This window comes from Trachinotus anak, unplaced genomic scaffold (assembly GCF_046630095.1).
Source record: "Trachinotus anak isolate AG129_WGS33_773 ecotype Australia unplaced genomic scaffold, CSIRO_AGI_Tana_v1 ptg000004l, whole genome shotgun sequence".
NCBI classification, from domain to species: Eukaryota; Metazoa; Chordata; class Actinopteri; order Carangiformes; family Carangidae; genus Trachinotus; species Trachinotus anak.
This window is the reverse complement of record NW_027273855.1, coordinates 8,211,517-8,229,700: the sequence shown is the minus strand read 5'-3', so window position 1 is coordinate 8,229,700 and position 18,184 is coordinate 8,211,517. Positions and strand designations below refer to the sequence as shown.

Sequence of the window (18,184 nt, the reverse complement as noted above, 5' to 3'; positions counted from 1 at the left end):
CCCTCTTTCCATCCCATCCATCTCAAACCAGCATCTACTCTGTGAAAAATCCATTTCATTTACAGCTTATTGTACTGATTAAAGCTCACATCATACATGAACACCTTGCAGAGATTGTCCTTGTATCAGATGGCTGCTGGTTGTGGATAAGTGATGTGTATCAGTTGACCTGGCTGGCACCACATAATGAGCTCAGTGATGGAGAATGTCATCTCTTGATAATTCCTATGGTTCAAATCCTGTCAGTAATGTCAGCCACTATCTTCTCCCCATGAAGTGAGACAAGGCTGCACGCAATGCTAAAAAAATGATTTTTATCTCTCATAGAATATGATAGATAATATGCTGCAACTTTGACATGAGAAGGAATCATATTGGTTAAAATAAGTAATATCTGTGCACCAAAACCACAAACACTCGCATCTCGTTATGCACAGGAAAAATAGAAATCTGTTTATCTATATATCTATCTATACTGTACCGAGATATTATTTTTTGATATTGCCCAAATCTAGTCTGGTTTGCAATACTCTGAGATGAGTTTTGTCATCAGAGTTAGGTTTATCAGGTTTGGTTAATTAAAGAAAAGACAAACATGAACACAGTGCAGGTCTTTGTAGTGGTCAATGCTGTTCGGGGAAAGGGGAGTAATGGAGGAACCCATAGTAGATTGGGGCACAAAAAAACGTGAACAGGTGAATCAATGTCTCCAGTCGCCAGTTTAAGGGTGGTGGCGCATGTATTCATTTTCACAGAGGAGACAGAGCTGGAGTAGTTCAGGTATAAATAATAAAATGAGTGATTCTACTTCAGTTTCAGGCTCATGGTATTGTGCATACTCATTGTCACACTGTCACAATTTACAGGACACTTGAATGGAACATCATTAATGTGAGATTCATGATATGAGATTCATTTGTGATATCCGTGATATGATATTCATTCAATGAGGAATTTAGATAGGGCAGCAAGGTGGTGCAGTGGTTAGCTCACCTCACAGCAAGAAGGTTCTGGGTTCGAGCCTGGGCCAAGGAACCTTTCTGTGTGGAGTCTGCATGGTCGCCCCATGTCTGGCCGCAGCTGTGAATGTGAACGTGACCCCGCGACCCAGTTCAGATAAGCGGTATAGATAATGGATAATGTGCATGTACTGTGTGGCATTGGGTTAACTTACATGTCAAACTGAAATGTATTTCCTCCTGTAAAGTATTTGGTTGCTTTGCTGCCAGAAAAGGTTAAAGCTCACAAGTGTTAACAAGCATTTTGATCTATAAAAAATAAGTCACGGAAAACTCAGCACTTTTCAGTACTTAGGAATTTGTGAGTAATCTTTAACCACAACAGTCTGCTTGGCCCGTTAAGACTGGGCGGAGTCCAGTGGTGTGGATGAGGCCTTCTACCTGCTTCTGTTTCCCCAGGGCGGCTATGCAAGCTTGTTGGAGACACTTGGAGCTCCACCTCCTCTCTGGCGGATGAGCCTTCTGCTGTATGCTGCTGCTGCTGCACACCAGACACCGAGCTCGTTGGGACGGGTGCAGCCGGACGGTGAATGTCCGGGGGAACGCGTATGTGAGGGAGAGACAGAAAGCGAAAGGGAGGGAAAGTTTGTGTGTCAGTGTCTGTGACAGAGCGAGTCGCAGAAAACTACCGAGCAGGTGAGCTCTCCAATTAATTTTCGTCTCTGCTAACACTGAAACCTAATAACGCAAAACACTATGTATTAAACATAATGGTCCTCTAGAAGCCGTGAATGTCTGCTGCTGAGTGGCGAGTTTATTTGAACCTCTTGTAATCACTGCAGTTTACTGCCCACGGTGCAACTGTAATATCCCCACTGGGGCGAGGAATGTGAATTTCAACTTTGTGGAGTTTTATGTTATGATAATTTAACTTTTCGCCATTTAGCTTGTAGCTGTTATATTTATGTGGTGAACCACAAAGCGTTTTGCAAAACGTTTGTCCAAATAAATACCATCATAAACTAATACTAATGACATGGTTATTTCATAGAAAAACCTGCAGTTGTTAAAATGTTTTGCATGTTTAGCCAGGCAGCGGGAGATTAATACAAGGCTGCTACAGCCCTAAAAATCAGTGCATTGTCATTTTGAACAGCTAATATCAAGCTTTACTGAATGCCACTGATTTTGCAGTTTTTTTTTTATTGTAAGTATGAAGCAATACAAGCAACATAAAAAGTGCAACTTAAAGTCCTCCTTCACTCTAAAATGTGTTTTTCTAATTGTTGATGTGATGTTTGACCTTCACTATGCAAGGTGATGTAATATGAGTAATCACAAGAAGGCTCTAGATGTAAAAAAAAAATTAAACCACAATAAATCATTTCAAAACTTTTCCCACCTTTTCAAGGTCACAATTCAATGGAAAAACAAACAAATCTGTCAAGGGGAAAAACATAGAAAATAAAATCAGCTGGTTGCATAAATGTGCACAGTCTTAAACTAATACTTTGCTTAAGCACCTTTTGATTTAATTTTAGCATTCAGTCTTTTTGGGTAGGAATCTATCAGCCTGCCACATCTAGACTTGGCAATATTTGCCCACTCTTCCTTGGAAAAGCGCTCCAAATCAGTCAGACAGCCCTCTTCAGGTCACCCCACAGATTTTCAATTGGATTTAGGTCTGGGATCTGGCTGGGCCATTCCAAAATGGAATTCCATGGAAAAAAATTTTTTGTAGTGAAGCCATTCTTTTGTTGATTTCGATGTATGCTTGGGGTCATTGTCGTGCTGAAAGATGAAATTCCTCTTCATCTTCAGCTGACTAGCAGACACCTGAAGGTTTTGAGCCAAAATTGACTGGTATTTAGAACTGTTCATAATTCCCTCTACCTTGACTAAAGCCCCTGTTCCAGCTGAAGAAAAACAACCCCAAGACCCAATGCTGCCATCACTATGCTTCATCGTGGGTATGGTCTTCTTTTGGTGATGCGTAGTATTGTTTTTGCTCAAAACATACCTTTTGGAATTGTGGCCAAAAAACTCAACCTTGGTTTCATCAGATCATAACCATTTTCCCACATACTTTTGGGAGAGTGGATGTATTTTTTTGCAAAATTTAGCCGGCCTGGATGTTTTTCTTTGTAAAAAAATGGCTTCCATCTTGCGACCCTACCCCATAGTCCAGACATGTGGAGAATACGGGAGATTGTTGTCACAAGTAGTACACAACCAGTACTTGCCAGAAATTTCTGCAGCTCTTTCAGTGTTGTTGTAGGCCTCTAGGCAGCCTCCCTGACCAGTTTTTGTCTTGTCTTTTCATCAATTTTGGACGGATGTCCAGTTCTCTGTAATGTCACTGTTTTTGTATTTTCTCCACTTCTTGATGACTGTCTTCACTGTGCTCCATGGTATATCTAATGCTTTGGAAATGTTTTTGTACCCTTCTCCTGACTGATACCTTTCAACAATGAGATCCCCTTGATGCTTTATAAGCTCTCTGCGAACCATGGCTTTTGCTGGAGAATGCAACTGAGTAAATGTCAGAAAAATCCTACTAGGACAGCTGAACTTTATTTGGGGTTAATCAGAGTAATTTTGATTGATGGCAGGTGTGTACCCAAAAAGACTGAATGCTGTAATTAAATTAAAAGGTGCTTCATCAAAGTATTAGTTTAAGGTGTGCACACTTATGCACACAACCAGCTTATTGTACGTTTTTTATTTTTTATGTTTTGAAATTACATATCATGGTCTCATTTTAACAGGGCAGTGTACACTTTTTATATCCACTGTAATCTTTATGGAGGGAATCCTAAATGGCGACTGTATGATGGTCCTGAAGGTCAAAACAAATAAAACATTTCATAAAACAAAATAACATTTCAGAAAACACAACATTTCACAAGACAAAACATTTCACAAAACAAAACAACAATTTAGAAAACACAAGAGGAAGATCATCTTTATGGAGGGAATCCTAAATGGCGAATGTACAATGGCCCTGATGGTCAAAACACAAAAACGTTTCAGAAAACAAAATAACATTTCAGAAAACAAAACATTTCACAAAACAAAACAACAATTCAGAAAACACAACAACATTTCACAGAACAATTCTGAAATGTTGTTTTGTTTTGTGAAATGTTATTTTGTTTTCTAAAATGTTGTTGTGTTTTGACCTTCAGGGCCACTGTACAAATTACATTTTTTGACCAAATCAGGGCAAAGATTAGAAAGTAGAATATCAAATATGATGCTGAAGACACAGGAAAAAGTTGATAATGTCTGTATGTGTGTGTGTGTGGAGGTATGTCACTACTGGCTCATAGGCAGATTTGTGACATTGTTGCACACATTCCTACGAGATTAACCAGCAGCACAGATTAATCGAGAGCAGAGCTCAGTTTCACCATCTGAAATGATATGAAATAAAGGTGAAGAACAAAAAGCTTTGTTAACAAAGTGTTGTGTAGTTTATTACCTTGAGCTCACAGTAGGTAACACTAAATATCTCAGTGTAACCTTGAACAGTATGTTCTCCTAATTGGTGGGGTTTCTAAAACAGTCAACAGTTTTATTTTTTACATTGCTGTTCAATTTCTACGGCTTCAACTTCTTTGAATTCAAGAATTCCACTGTTCCATTTATTTCTTTTCACCAGCTTGTCAGGGTATTTAGACGTGTGCGTTTGGAGGTGCATGTTCTCATGGCCCCTGTAGGCTTAGTCCAGCTTTAATCAGCTCAAGGACCTGGCCCCTTGCCCCACTGCTGAGATCAACTCTATCCTGAAGGGTTAAGAGGATCCACGAGTGGCTCAGACCCCAAATACTAGAACTGGCGATGAGGGGTGGGATGAAGGATAGTGTTCGGGGGCTGCGTTGCTTCTCTCGATTATCAATAGACCAATGTAGGGTTGCGCAAGTTTATCTATAGTCCGATCGTGCTATCATCACCCTGTCAAATTGCCAATAGCAGGTGTCATACCTTACCCAGTGAGAGAGAGGGAAAAAGGGTGTCCAGTTTTGCTCACCACTCGGTTCGCTTTTTCTTGGATACATGGAGTGACTGACAGTAAGATGACAATTATTTTGGCCAGGACAATTGTGACATGAAATTTGTTCATGAAATGTTCCATACCTAGCAGTGACAATTAAGCTGGTCACAGTGTGCATTTGCCCGCGTCTGTGTTGCAAGCATCAGTTATATACAATAATATTATTATATGATTATATTATATGATATGTGAAACTATGGCAGGTGAAATTTAAATGAATTTAATACTACAAATAATGATGATAATAATGAGTTAATACATTTAGGGGGAAACAAGCCAAATATCGTCTTGGCATCGGCAAAGGCTCTGATGATCGTCGTCCATCGGCACAACCCTCTACTAATATATGGTTTTGATTAGCGCCAGTGGCGTGCCATCAGGGCAAGCAAAGCAAGCATGCCCAGTTAAAGCTAAAAATAGACATCAGTTATAACGATACTTCAGGTGAAGCAATATCTCTCCTTACATCTGATCTTAGAACAGCTTTCTGTCCCATAAAGAATGTAATGCGTGTTTGCATTATCATGTAATTGTCATGTAATGATATGCATGATGCACGATATTGATAACAACTGTACTTTTCATTACGGTTAAAAAAATACAGAAATTTTTTTTGGTCAGTATCATCCCTGCAACTGATGTTGCATTTCTTTTTGCAACCAAATCTTCCTCTTCTGTGTTTTTGCCCCAGCACGGGCGGGGCCTGTTTTGCTTAGTTTTTTGATAAATTGATGGTTTGCTGTGTCTGCAGAGCCTACATATCACTCACTAGCAGCAACTGTGTATCCAAGAAGCTTTAAATCAGAATAGGTTCTATCAGTTAGACTTCTTTTGTAGATTAATCATGGAGAATGAGAAGTTTTCCTTTTGTATCAAGCAGCAAAGAAGTTGTAGCACATCGTGTTTGAGTTAATTTGCTTTACTTGACATTGTGCGTTCTGTGACGTGACTATTGATGACCATGCAGCCCTAGTTTTGATGATATACTGTGATGGCATATGCTGCATTGTTTGTATGTTTTAAATATCAGGTGTGGGGGTCAGCTCCTGACATAATAGATTATGATGATGTCTTATGTCTTTGTGATGTTCTCAGATGCACCACTTTTGCTTTAGAACAAGACTTCAGTTGTAAAAAGTGATTTATCTTGAATGATGTGGTCATTTGGGCTGAGAGGGTGGGCAAAGGCAGAGGTTGTGTGTGTGTGTGTGTGTATGTGTGTGTGTGTGTGTGTGTGTGTGTGAAAGAGGATGTATTGTAGTGTAAGAGTGGTGAGCGTACATCTGTGTAAGGCTTGGCAATAAATATCAATTTCTATCACACAACATCAGCTAGATGATTGATTGTGTGAGGTAGCATACAAGAGATCTTTCCTGCTTAACCAAAAAGCAAAATACAATCCACAACCACAGTGATATACTGCCAAGCGCTGCTCTTTTGTGACTGTTGCACAGCTGCTCCTGGTGTTTTTATTTACACAGTTTACAGTCTGTAAAAGGACAGTGGTTCTTTTGTTGGTCTTGGTCTTTTGTTACTGGGGAAAGGTGTATAGTTTTAATCAAGAAAACTGTTTTTAAAGCATGTTTTCTCTTGAGTTTATATTGTGAGAAAAAATCGTCCATACAATTGAAAAAAAATCAGATTTTTTATATGGTCATCTTGTCCAGCTGTACCTCTGTGCTTGGATAATCTACAGATCATCCTCTGTCAGGACCTCTGCAGGCTGAGGCACTCATAATCATGTCCCCTGTTACAAAACAGCCCTTTTTTCCAGCACACTAATTACAAGGAGGGGTAATAAATGCTACTCCTCAAGTCTCTTTTGCTCTTGTCTTCCTGTCTTAGGGTTATGCCAGGCTAGAGATAGAGATATACAGATTTTTTTATTTATTCATAATTAGTGTAGAAATTAATGAAATACCTAATTTAATGCCTCCGTATTGTTTAGTCAAAGTAATCACCAGATAAAGACGCATCCATTTCACGACATTGTAGCTTTTCTGGAACGATTTGTTGATTACGTGATGATTCATAAATCATCTGAGAAGAAGGGTGTTTGAAAAACGTTTTTCAAACAATTTCTCTATGTGTAATTGCCAACTTCTGTAAATCTTTTTTTCTCTGTGGCTCTTTCTCAGTGACCCTTACATTTGATAGGCTAGCTGTCATACTGTATATACACTAAGTGGCTATTTACCTTGGCTTTCTTTTTACAATTTCTAACGACAAACACTTAAAGACCCCCTCTGATGATAATCAAGGGCAACCTTATTAATATGCCCATATGATATATTTTATATAATACAAGACATATCATGAGTGAATAAGCGGTCAACGCCATGGTTGCGCATTTCTACCCTGGAATTGCAGTGAACCAATGACAGTCTCATAAAAACAGATTGAGACTGCCAGGGATTCATATGTCACATAACTAAGTAACCAATCCTGCCAACTTTTGGAGATGAAGGGAGGGCAAAATAAACCTGAAACCTTGTCAGCACGTTGAGTGAGAGTTTGCATTAGCACAACCATTAACACTGTGTCAGCCCATGCCAGGGGGCAAACAGCATAAACAAATAAAAGATGCTAACTGCGCTAACTGTTGTGATATGTCTGCTAGCTGCTGATTTCGGTGCACAATAAACTCCTCAAAAACTCCTCAGTCTGGGTCTAACTGTGGCTCAAACATGTGGCTGAGTCTCTCCAAAGTTTCCTCTGCTAATCATATTGATACACACTGCTGCTTCACCTGTTAACCTTGTGGAAGCAGTTCGTCAGATGAGCTGCTATCATTGCCACGTACCTCTCAGGGTGTAACACAGATCTCTGCCTCTATAATGGTCGGTCTTTTTCCTTCTCCCGCACACACAAACACACACAAACATACACATACACACACAGAGAGGGGAAATTTACACGGGAAATGGCTATCTCATTAATAGCAGGAACTGCAGTTTCCTTACATGTTACTGAAAAAGAAGGCCAAATATCCTGCTTATCTTTTATGAAGGCAGGAAACACTGTTTGCCCCTTTGCTTTTGTAGTTTCAAGTGCAGATTATTAGTGATATGCAAGTGTCATTACTAGGGATGTCAGAAATTTGGTAGGCGGTACAAATACCATTGAAATTCCGTGATTGTCATTACTAAATTCAATACCACAGCAAGAAACAGAAAACAACTGACTGCTGCACACACAGTGTGCTAACACATGCACATGTACATATACAGGCACACACCTCCATATAGTCAGCCTGCAAGCAGTAGTTTAAATTGACAAACATGGTGACATGTTAAAAACATTCAGTGTTATATTTTGAGAGACCGAACAGTGTTGATAATAACCTTCTAACAATGTAAGCACTTAGCTTATGTTGTTAGCTGTCGCTGTGTTTGCCTAAACAAGCTAATGTTAGCCTTTGTGAACATTTTGAGGTGAGTGTTGCTGCAACAGAAGCCAGCTGCCGTAATTCACAAACAATAATGGAAACATGTCAGGACATGAACATAACATATCAACTGAAACTCAATCAAACTGAATTCTGTGTACAGATCTAGATGTCTGTCTTTGAGCTACTTAGAGGTTATTCTTTCCTCCTGTGGCACCGTTTGCATACTGACTTTTATTTGTCTATTACTTGTCCCTGATGATTTGTGTCAAATGTGAAATATCTCCATACAACAGTCTTTCGGTGGTCCGATTGCTGCACCTACGCCTGCTGCTGCCAATCCATTTGTTGTTATTGTTTACTGTGCCTGCCTTCTTCTCTTCAAGTTTGATGTCAGACAAGGATGCTTGTATTGTTATCATACTGCCCTCCTCAGTCCTGGAAGAATCACATCTCAAGTACCTATAACATCTATTGTAGAAAAACAAGCCACGTCACTTTGACTTGGTACCAAAGTATCAGTTCTTGTGGCATCCTTAGTTAGTACCAATCAATTACGCTAATTCATAGAGCATGGGCCTTCATATTCAGCTCACTGAAATGAAATGCACATCAGCTCAGTTTATTGAATGTTAATTAATGAATATAATGGAGGAAACTGACTCAAACTTTTTCTTACAGAAATGGCAGTTTACTCAAATGTGGTGAATTCATAGCATGCAGTGCAGAATAGTAAGTCATGTGAGTTATAGAAAACAAGCCAGGATTGCAGAGACTTTGTTAGGAGTCCAACATGAGAAATTATTTTGGGCCTTTAACTACAGGAATTGTAGTAACAGTAGTAAGTAATGGATGGAAAATGTGTCATAAGAAGAAGACAAGTGGTTTGTAGAAAAATAAGTTTTGGAAATTAATAGCAAGTTCATTCCTTTCAAAATACTGAAAGTACCCATAATAAAAGCTCTGATGTTATTAAGCAGTGTATCACACTGTACTGATTCCCCAGAACATAGTGCTGAGCCAAACTCGGAGTTGACCCGTTCACCTCCACCCATTAGCTAGTGATTCCCTTGCTTTCTAGTCCAAACATGAATGTGGTGATTGTGTTGGTTGGTGTGTATCTGCACTGTATGTAGTCACCTCAGAACCTCCTCAATGGTTACAGTCTGGTCATGTCCGTGCATGAGCTTTTGTTGGCCTTGCAGGTGTGTCTCGCTGAGTTTATTGTTAATTATTAATTTTATGATGAAAAAAAATGACATAGCTAATTTCAAAAGGGGATCTGAGTGTTGAATAAGAGAGCATAACATAGGTAATAAACTGTACTGGTTGTATTTGAACAGGAATGCATCTACGCACTTACCATTGTGTATTCCTGTGTGTACAAAGGTGGTGTAGAACAAAGGCCAAGTGAGTCCAGCAGTAGTAGGTATCAGGTGTGCTTTCTTTTAGGTCTGGGTCAGTAGCAGTGAAAACCTGCAGTTTGTCTCACACTGGAAGATTTAACTCTGCATCTGTAATCCTGAAATGCAGAATAACCTTTGATGGTAATCTTTTCTTTTACTGTAAGATGCCAGCAGAAATGAAGCAAATATCCACATAGTATTATGAGATTTCCTATGGCTCCACGTGTATGTTGCAGATTAGGAAGTTGTTTCAAGCGAAGATGTTTCCCTGTTTGACACTATGATTAATTTGAATCCCTGTAGTTGAAGATGTTGCGCTTGGGTGGTCTATTTCTATCAAATCCAGCAGGTGTTTGAATTGTTGACTGGTAGACAGTTACCAGTTACTTGATATTAGGTCTTTGAGATTTCAGTTCACAGATGTTTCATTAGGGATTGCTTAAATCTAATATATTTCTCTAAAACGTTTTGGTACAAGTTGTAAGTGTCGGTTCCATATCTCTTTCTATGTAATCATGGAAATCATGGAAAGTGGTTTTTCAAGCATACTGTACTTGATGTTGTGTTTGTGTATGATGTGTTTTCCTAGAAATAACTTGCAATTTTCTCTTAGTCTAAATTGAGGAGAAGCACTCATTGTGGTTTCAAGGTGTGTTATAGGAGTTTATAACTTATAATGAGTTTTTACAAGGCACCACTAAAGTGCCATCCTGTATGTTGGCATGATTAAGAAAAATAACTAATTCTGATAAATATGGACATCAAGAAATGAGCCAATTTAAATGACAAGTTCATATTTTTGAAAAAGAGTAAAAGAAAAAAGAGAAAAAGAGAGGAATATTTGCAACTTACTCAAAATTATTTGATGTGATTTTGTTTAATGATTTCTACTAATATTCTCATTTTATTCATTGAGTATATAGGTAATGTGGCAATGAAGTCTGATTCTTCAACATTTTCCGCTTCTATACACGTTCTCTGTTCCACATGGTCCTGGTTGCCTGGCAAACATGTGGTGACAACAAGACTGCAGGAAATCACTGGTTGTGGCTAAGAAATAATATGACACCTAAGTTGTCATTTTTACATTTTGTTTGTTTTTTGTTTTCTTTTACTGATTTAACAAACACTGTTATGTAGATTTTGTTACCTTTTGACAGGGCGAGGCCAGCTGTCTCTTCATGCTAAGCTAAACTCACTAACTGCTGGCTGTAGTTTTATATTTATTTATCCTAATAACAAGATCCACTCTTACATAATTAAGGTGTTAAATAGCAACCAGTTTAACATCACTTCAGTTGAACACATTCGGAACATGATGGGTGGTGTAGATGTGGGGCTGCTTGAATTCATCTGGCAGGGCTGTGGGGATACATCTGGACTAGATGACAGCAGTGCAGATAGCAGCAGCTCTTAACTAACTTCCTCAGTGATCTCACCTGAATGATCTGAGCTCATTTCCAGCCCAGCCTTGTTTTACAATACCTTAACAACAGTGTGTCAAGCTGCAGCACATTGGCAGTGTATTCAGTGGCTCAGTTTTAAGGCCTTTATTTGATGTGCACACAAACTCACAGACACATACACACACAGAGTCAGGCTTATCATGTCATGGTGTTTAAGGATATGGGAGCCTGGAATTGTTTGGACTAGTGTCTCAAGATTCCTTAGCTTTGCCTCAGAATTTATAGAGGTGGGACTACACTCTCTACAGCTTTCCTCTTATCTTAGAATAGTGATAGTGTGTGTGAGTTTGAGTCAAAGTCTTTGTTCAAGGTCTCTAAAAGAAATATAGCTACCCTCTACCTATGATGTCTCTATTTGACCATTGTCCTTTACTCATATATGATTTGACTGGACAACATTTTTGTGTTCAGAACCACACAAACTCACACATATACACCATTTTATAGCATATATATATATATGTATATATATAGTACCAATCAAAAGTTTGGAAACACTTTCTCATTCGAATGAATGGGAAGATGTGTCCAAACTTTTGACTGGTACTGTATATATATTTTATGTATTTACATATATAAAATGGTGTGTGTGTGTGTGTGTGTGTGTGCCCTTTTGGGCAGACACCTCAGATGTTGTACCTGGAATCTGCTAGAGCCACTCTCCCAGTTTGGGGGAGCTCCCACTGCTCTGCTTCTGACCTTGAGACATCCAGCCCATACTCAGCGCAGGTGTTCCTGTACACTATGCCAGCTACGTAGTTACAGTATAGCATTCCATGTACGCTGATCCTGCCTGCATCCTGCTGTAATGTGCTGAACTGTCTCAGGGGCATCTTTGCACAGCCTGCACTTGGGGTTCTGTCTGGTGTGCCAAATCCTTTCTGGGCCCTGCTCATGTACTGGGCCATGTGCCTACTCATCTTAGCTGCTATGATGCCTGACAGGAGCTTCCATGTTGTGCAGAGGCAGGTTATTGCCCGGTAGTTGGATGGAATGCTCCCTTCTGAGGATCCTTCATGATCAGGACTGTCCGTCCTTTGGTAACCACTCTCGGTGGGTCCCATCCATCAGCAGCTGGTTCATTTGTGCTGCTGGAGTGCAGTTAGTTTCTTTAGCTAATATGTGTGAATCATGTTAGGGTCTGGTGCTTGCCAGCTCTTCATGCCTGACACTCCTTCTTGGATGTCTGCCATTGTGATGGTTACTATGTTCTTCCAGTACTGTTCAGTCTCATCCCTGGGTAGATCTGTTCTCATGTTATTACCCTGCCACTGAGCGTACACTTTGGATGGTTTGGTGGAGAACATCCTGGTTATTCTCCTAGCTTCTGTTTCTCCTGTGTATCTCTTCAGGTGGGTAGCTGTGAGTCTCTGTTTGGCAGTCTCCAGTGCCTCAGGTATAGACAATTTGCTGTACTTCTTAGGTAGCCCTTTCTTCATCACACCTTTAGAGCTGACTAACTTCTCTCCATGTTGCCTTAATCTTGGCCTTCAGTCTCCTCTTCCACGGGGGATAATGCCCTTTGTCGCTCATTTTCATCTTGTAGCCAAGTATCTCTAGGATCACTGTTGCTGTGGTGTTTATCAGCTCATTGATCTCAGTGATGGTCTTAATAGGGATGGTCTGTAGTGCTGCATTCAGATCTTCTAGCAGTACTTTGTCAATCAGCCTTGGTAATCGGCCATGGGGGTGCCAGGTGTCCAGCTTGGCCATGATCTTCAAGCTCATGTTTGTTGTACCTCATCATTCTCTAGTTGTGACAGCAGTTGCTGTTTGCGGATGTTGGAACACTGAGCTAGAAGTTGTTTCTTTGTCAGTGTAGATGTTGGGTTTCAAAGCATCCACATATCCCGTAATCTCTGCATATAGCCCCTCTCACTGGGGGTTGCTTGTATAGGAGCATTCCAACAGTTCTCTGCTCTAGTCCATGAATGTGTTGTTCCAGTATCCCAGTAGCCCATTTCTCGTCAGGTTGCCCTGGTCCTCCAACAACTGATCCGGACTTGGTTAATCCTGGCGAAGTCCAAGTCGGTATGACTCTTGTGTTTTCGGGTTTCACTCATCCTGGGGTAGGCAGATATCATTAAGGACCTAGCCAAAGGGTCCTCACTGGATATTGCCGATACAGTACACACACACACACACACATGTACATAGATCCATCCATTCAAGTAGACACGAACGATAAATCTAAAGCCACACTTACAGCCTACTTACAACCTAAGCCTTCTGTATTAAAAAAAGTATGTAAAAAGACAAAACTAACAGTCCTAATTAGACTGTATGCATTATGACATGTTTTACTAAATGCTTGCTTTTGAAGCAGATTACAGATTATATGTAGATATAGGCGTAGACTGGAATATTGGGGCACTATCTGACAGTATTAAATATTAATTATTGAAATTTGAAATTATAGATTGCTCAGGCCTTTACTTTTTAGGTTTGCGATAACATTCAGAAGTTTTCTGACTGCATCTTGCACGGTGACAAAAATCTGTCCACAGACTTATAAACATGTGAAAACCACCTTTGTGGTAGTTCTCACTAAAGTAGTTAGTTAGTTAAGATGACACACTCACAAGATGAAAACAATACCAGCTACAAGCCATCCCAGCTGACAAAAAATCAGTAGGTTAGGGTGCAGTGGCTGAACTGACTTCTAAACTCTCACAGCTGATGAAGGTTTGAGAGAACCTCAGTATAAATGAGCCTACTAGCCAACAGTTTTGGATCTGCAGCTCTGCTTGCCTCTTCTGTTGGTCACTCTGTGACATGTTAAATCAGTCTCTCCCGCTCCATCTAAACCAGAGGTCAAAGGTTACATCACGAGAACACTACAAATGTGAAAGCTGCTTTGTTCTCTCCTGCAGTTCTTCAGTAGTCTAGTTCTGAATTTCACACATACAGATATCCTAATGGCGAAAACATGTACCTTCACACTCTTTCCTCGCTATCTTTTATAATCTAGTCATGGCACTAGAGCTGCTTTGAATGGAGTTGACCTTGTGGTGGTCTGATGTCTCACTCACCACTACCACTCTCTTATCTGTTTGAAACATGAAGCTGCAGCCAGCAGTTAGTTTGTTTAGCTTAGCATAGTGATTGTCTCTAACAGTAAAAACAACAGTATTAGCCTACCTACTAAAGCTCATTATTAAATAGATTGTATCTTGTTTGTTTAATTCATTCAAAAATTGAAGTGTTAAAATGGCAATTCATTTTACATGCAGCTATGTGTTGGACTATTTCTTGGCTCAACCAGGCATTTCCTGGTGTGTCTGCTGGTTGCCTAGCAAGTGCTCTGAGCCAAGAAACTGTTTGGCACACAAACTTTCATAAAACAGCAATATGTTTTTAACGCTTAGGTGTGTTTTGTTAGATTAGTGAGCATCAAACTGCTAGCATTATCATCAATCAATTTTACTGACAGACTTGAGTGGTACCAATCTTCTCATCATACTCTTCACCAGAAATAAAGACAAAAAATAGCAGTGTAAATAGTCTGCAGTTCTACTGCAGTATGTAGGAAGTCTTTACATTTTTTTATCTTTTAGTGCAGAGAATAAATCGGGGCTTGTCAGAGTAGAAGTGAAGCTTTTATCTGTTGGTCGGTTCGTTGTGCTAAGCGCCGTGAGAGTACTGTTATATGGTTGTGGTGCTTTCACTCCTCTCTCCCTCTCTCTCGCTTTCCTCTTTCTTTTTTTCTATTAGTTTTCCATCTTTTTTTCTGTCTCTTCCTCTTTTAAGTATCTCTCTTCCTCTAACTTCCTCTGCCTCTCGCGCCCTTCACTCTCCCTCCATGTCCAGAAGAAAGAGGTGGTGCATTCCAAAAGCCTGGAGACCATTCCCCTCTTTCAGCCAGTGGCCCACAGAGTGACAGAGGAATTAGAATAAGAATAGCTGTCCATTCACCCCAGTGCCCCAGTGACGAGCTAGAGGGAACAAGGGAGGGCGAAGTGGAGGGAGGAGAGGAATGAAGGGGGTCCTGCACATGCCATGCTCTGATTGGCCAGCAGCGTTCCCTCTGTTTTTACATCGCTGCCATCAGTTGTGCTTTCAAGTTTGTTTTACACATTCTGGCACATAGAGACACGACACATGTGCATGCATGCGTAAATATACACACTGGGGTCCAGGGATTTGCACACGTGCACACTGAAATACGGGAATCTACACACACATATACACTGTCAAGCAAAGTTGGGCTTCGGAGACACAGAGTGAGCAGCTCTGACCACACAGCACAGAGGAGAGTGAAGTGACCTGTGGCTGTGTAAGTATGAAGCTGGAATGGACTGATATGTGACTCACCTTTACATTGTTTTCTTAGTGTTTTAAATATTATAACATCAGCTGAAACTCTTTCTACTGTCTTATGTTTTCTGTGGATCAGTATACTGGTAAAGATTTTAGATCAAAATATGATCTTGTTGTGTCACCACCACTTTAGATCGCCTGTGGATAAACTCTAAACTGTTTTAACCATGGAGCTTTTGTTGTTTAACAGTGCTTTTTTTCAAATTGTTAGCAATGGCTTATGGCATAATTAACAGTTCATTTAAAAATGATTGTTATCTAATTGTCTCTGGGCAGCTGTGAGATTTTCATGAAATGTAATGTAGGATGGTTTTTATATTATAAAATTAAATAATTTGCATCATAAAACCATGGCTTCATCTCTGGAGCTCTTCAGTGACACAGTTCTTTGCAGACCTCTCCACTTAGACTGCAGACGGTGCAATGAGGGGCCCCTCTGAACCAGGGCTATAGCAGGAAGGCCTTGACGGATAGGGAAGATGGAGCTTTACCCTCTGCCTGAAGAACCAATCTAATCTATATTTTGGACAAAACTAACAAAATTATTGTTTGTTGTACAAATGTATATACTTATTGTACACAAGTGAACATTTTGTCTTAAAGATGAAAAATCTGCATTTCGTGTTTCTCTGTTGAAAATAATATAAACTATCTACTAATTCTACTGTGTTTAACAAATTACCAACATAAGTAAACCAAATATAGTTGTTGGTTAATGTTCGTCCCTGTATTAAAAGATCTATAATTTTACGGCAGGTCCCAGACTTATAACTTGAGCATGAATTTCCATCAGTTGACTCCTGGGACACTTTTGAATCATCGTACTCTGGTTGTCTTCCTTCTTTGTTGAACCTTCTTTCCTTTCTTCATGTCTCTTCTGTTTGCACTTTTGCATCTTGTGTTTTTTCCTCATTTGCGTCTCCAAGGCAGTTCAATGTACAGAAATGTGAGCCCATTTTAAGGATGAAAATATTCTGACCCCCTCAAGTCCAGTGCATAATGCCAGTCAGCAATTAAAAAATTACACCCGCCAATGTAAATTTTCAGATAACATGAGAAATGTATAATATTTAGATCACTCAGTGGTTGAGCTAACATGGGGCTGAGACGGGCTCTGTGCTTGTTTCTCAGGCAGACCGGAGCTGAAAAACCAATCTCACAGAGATGGGTTAATGTGAATGGGAGATTTTTTTTAGTGCCCTGTCAGTCACTTAGCAGTATTCACCTGATGCTGATATCCAAAATTCAGTAATAGGCACATTGTTATGCATGCAGTCAGCAACTTATTATATGTGTAAACCTGTTGAACTGAGTGTTGGAGGGTTGTTGGGTTCCTCCTCAGTACCTCTGCCTTTGACAGTGAGGACTGTTGGGCCACATGGCCCCCTTGTTGCAAAGCTGAGTGTGAAAAATACTTTCCAACAGGGACATGCTCTAGATCACAAACCTGGATTAGTGAGTAAGGTTAAGCTATTTGAGAAATTGTTTAAAATTGAAGACATTTGATTTGTCATTTGTCAGGAAACAAAGCAGTTCTTCCTCTGACTTAAATAGCTTATTTAGGCTGCAAAAGCTTTCTAAAGTGAGTCAGTCTTTCATTTACTCTGTCCTCTTGTCTTCAACATAGGTTTAGTGTGCGACAAGACTGTGCAAGAGTTTTTTTTGCTCCTCTGTGTCACAAAACAAAATCAAGAACCTTTTGCCCCAGACAAAACCCCGGAACTACTACACAACAGTGACAGCTGTAGTTTTAATCTCTCAGCGCCAGCTATTGCTTCAATAAGTTGAAGGTATTATAATAATAATATTTACCGTAAACCAACAAGACCATTGTTAAGACCTGTCGGCAGATAGTGCAAAGCACTCAAGGTTAATGGAAAGAATCTTTCCAGTGGCTGGGGCATTGTTTGAGAAATGTTGGCACAAGCAGTGCCTCTGGTGTGAGATACAGACTGTCTGTGATGACACTGGCCTGTTTTTATGCCTCCGCACCAGCAACAGTCAGAGCCGGAGGTATACTGTTTTTGGGTTGTCTGTCCGTCTGTCTGCACATAACGTCAAGTTTGGCACAAACATTTGTTAGGACTCAAGGATTTTGGTGGTCAAAAATCAAAGGTAAAGCTTACAGTAACCTCACAAAAAGCAGTTTTGGCCTTGTGAAGGCAATAGGTCCACAACGATTCAATGGAATTTCTTTAAATTTCATAACATTTTTTGCCTGGATTTAAGGACGAATTGATTAGGTTTTGGTGGCTAATGGTAAGCATCACAATGACCTCACAAAATGTGGCTTTGGCTTTGTGAATGCAATTTCCCCCTAACGTTTTAAGGGAATTTCTTCAAATTTGGTACAATCGTTCACTTGGACTCAAGGACGAACTGATTAGATTTTGGTGGCCAAAGGTCAAGGTCAGTGTGACCTCATAAAACACTTTTTAGCCATTACTCAAGACTTCACACGGCAATTATGACAAAGTTTCACACAAACGGTTAATATTGTATATGACTGGATAAACAAAGATGTAATTTGAAACTAGTCTGAGTGGCAGAGGCCTACAAACGTGAGCTGGTAATTCTAGTTTTCTTCT

The 18,184-nt window shown here is 39.9% G+C and overlaps 1 protein-coding gene across 1 annotated transcript in view; it reads left to right on the top strand.

The window, feature by feature from the left end:
• Window positions 1-1,506: 1,506 nt before the first annotated feature.
• Window positions 1,507-18,184, top strand: part of lamb2l (laminin, beta 2-like) — a 76,895-nt gene continuing 60,217 nt past the window's right edge. Inside the window, exon 1 of the mRNA XM_071475569.1 lies at window positions 1,507-1,655. The gene's annotated coding sequence lies outside the window, so the exon portion shown is untranslated. The remainder of the gene's footprint in view (window positions 1,656-18,184) is intronic.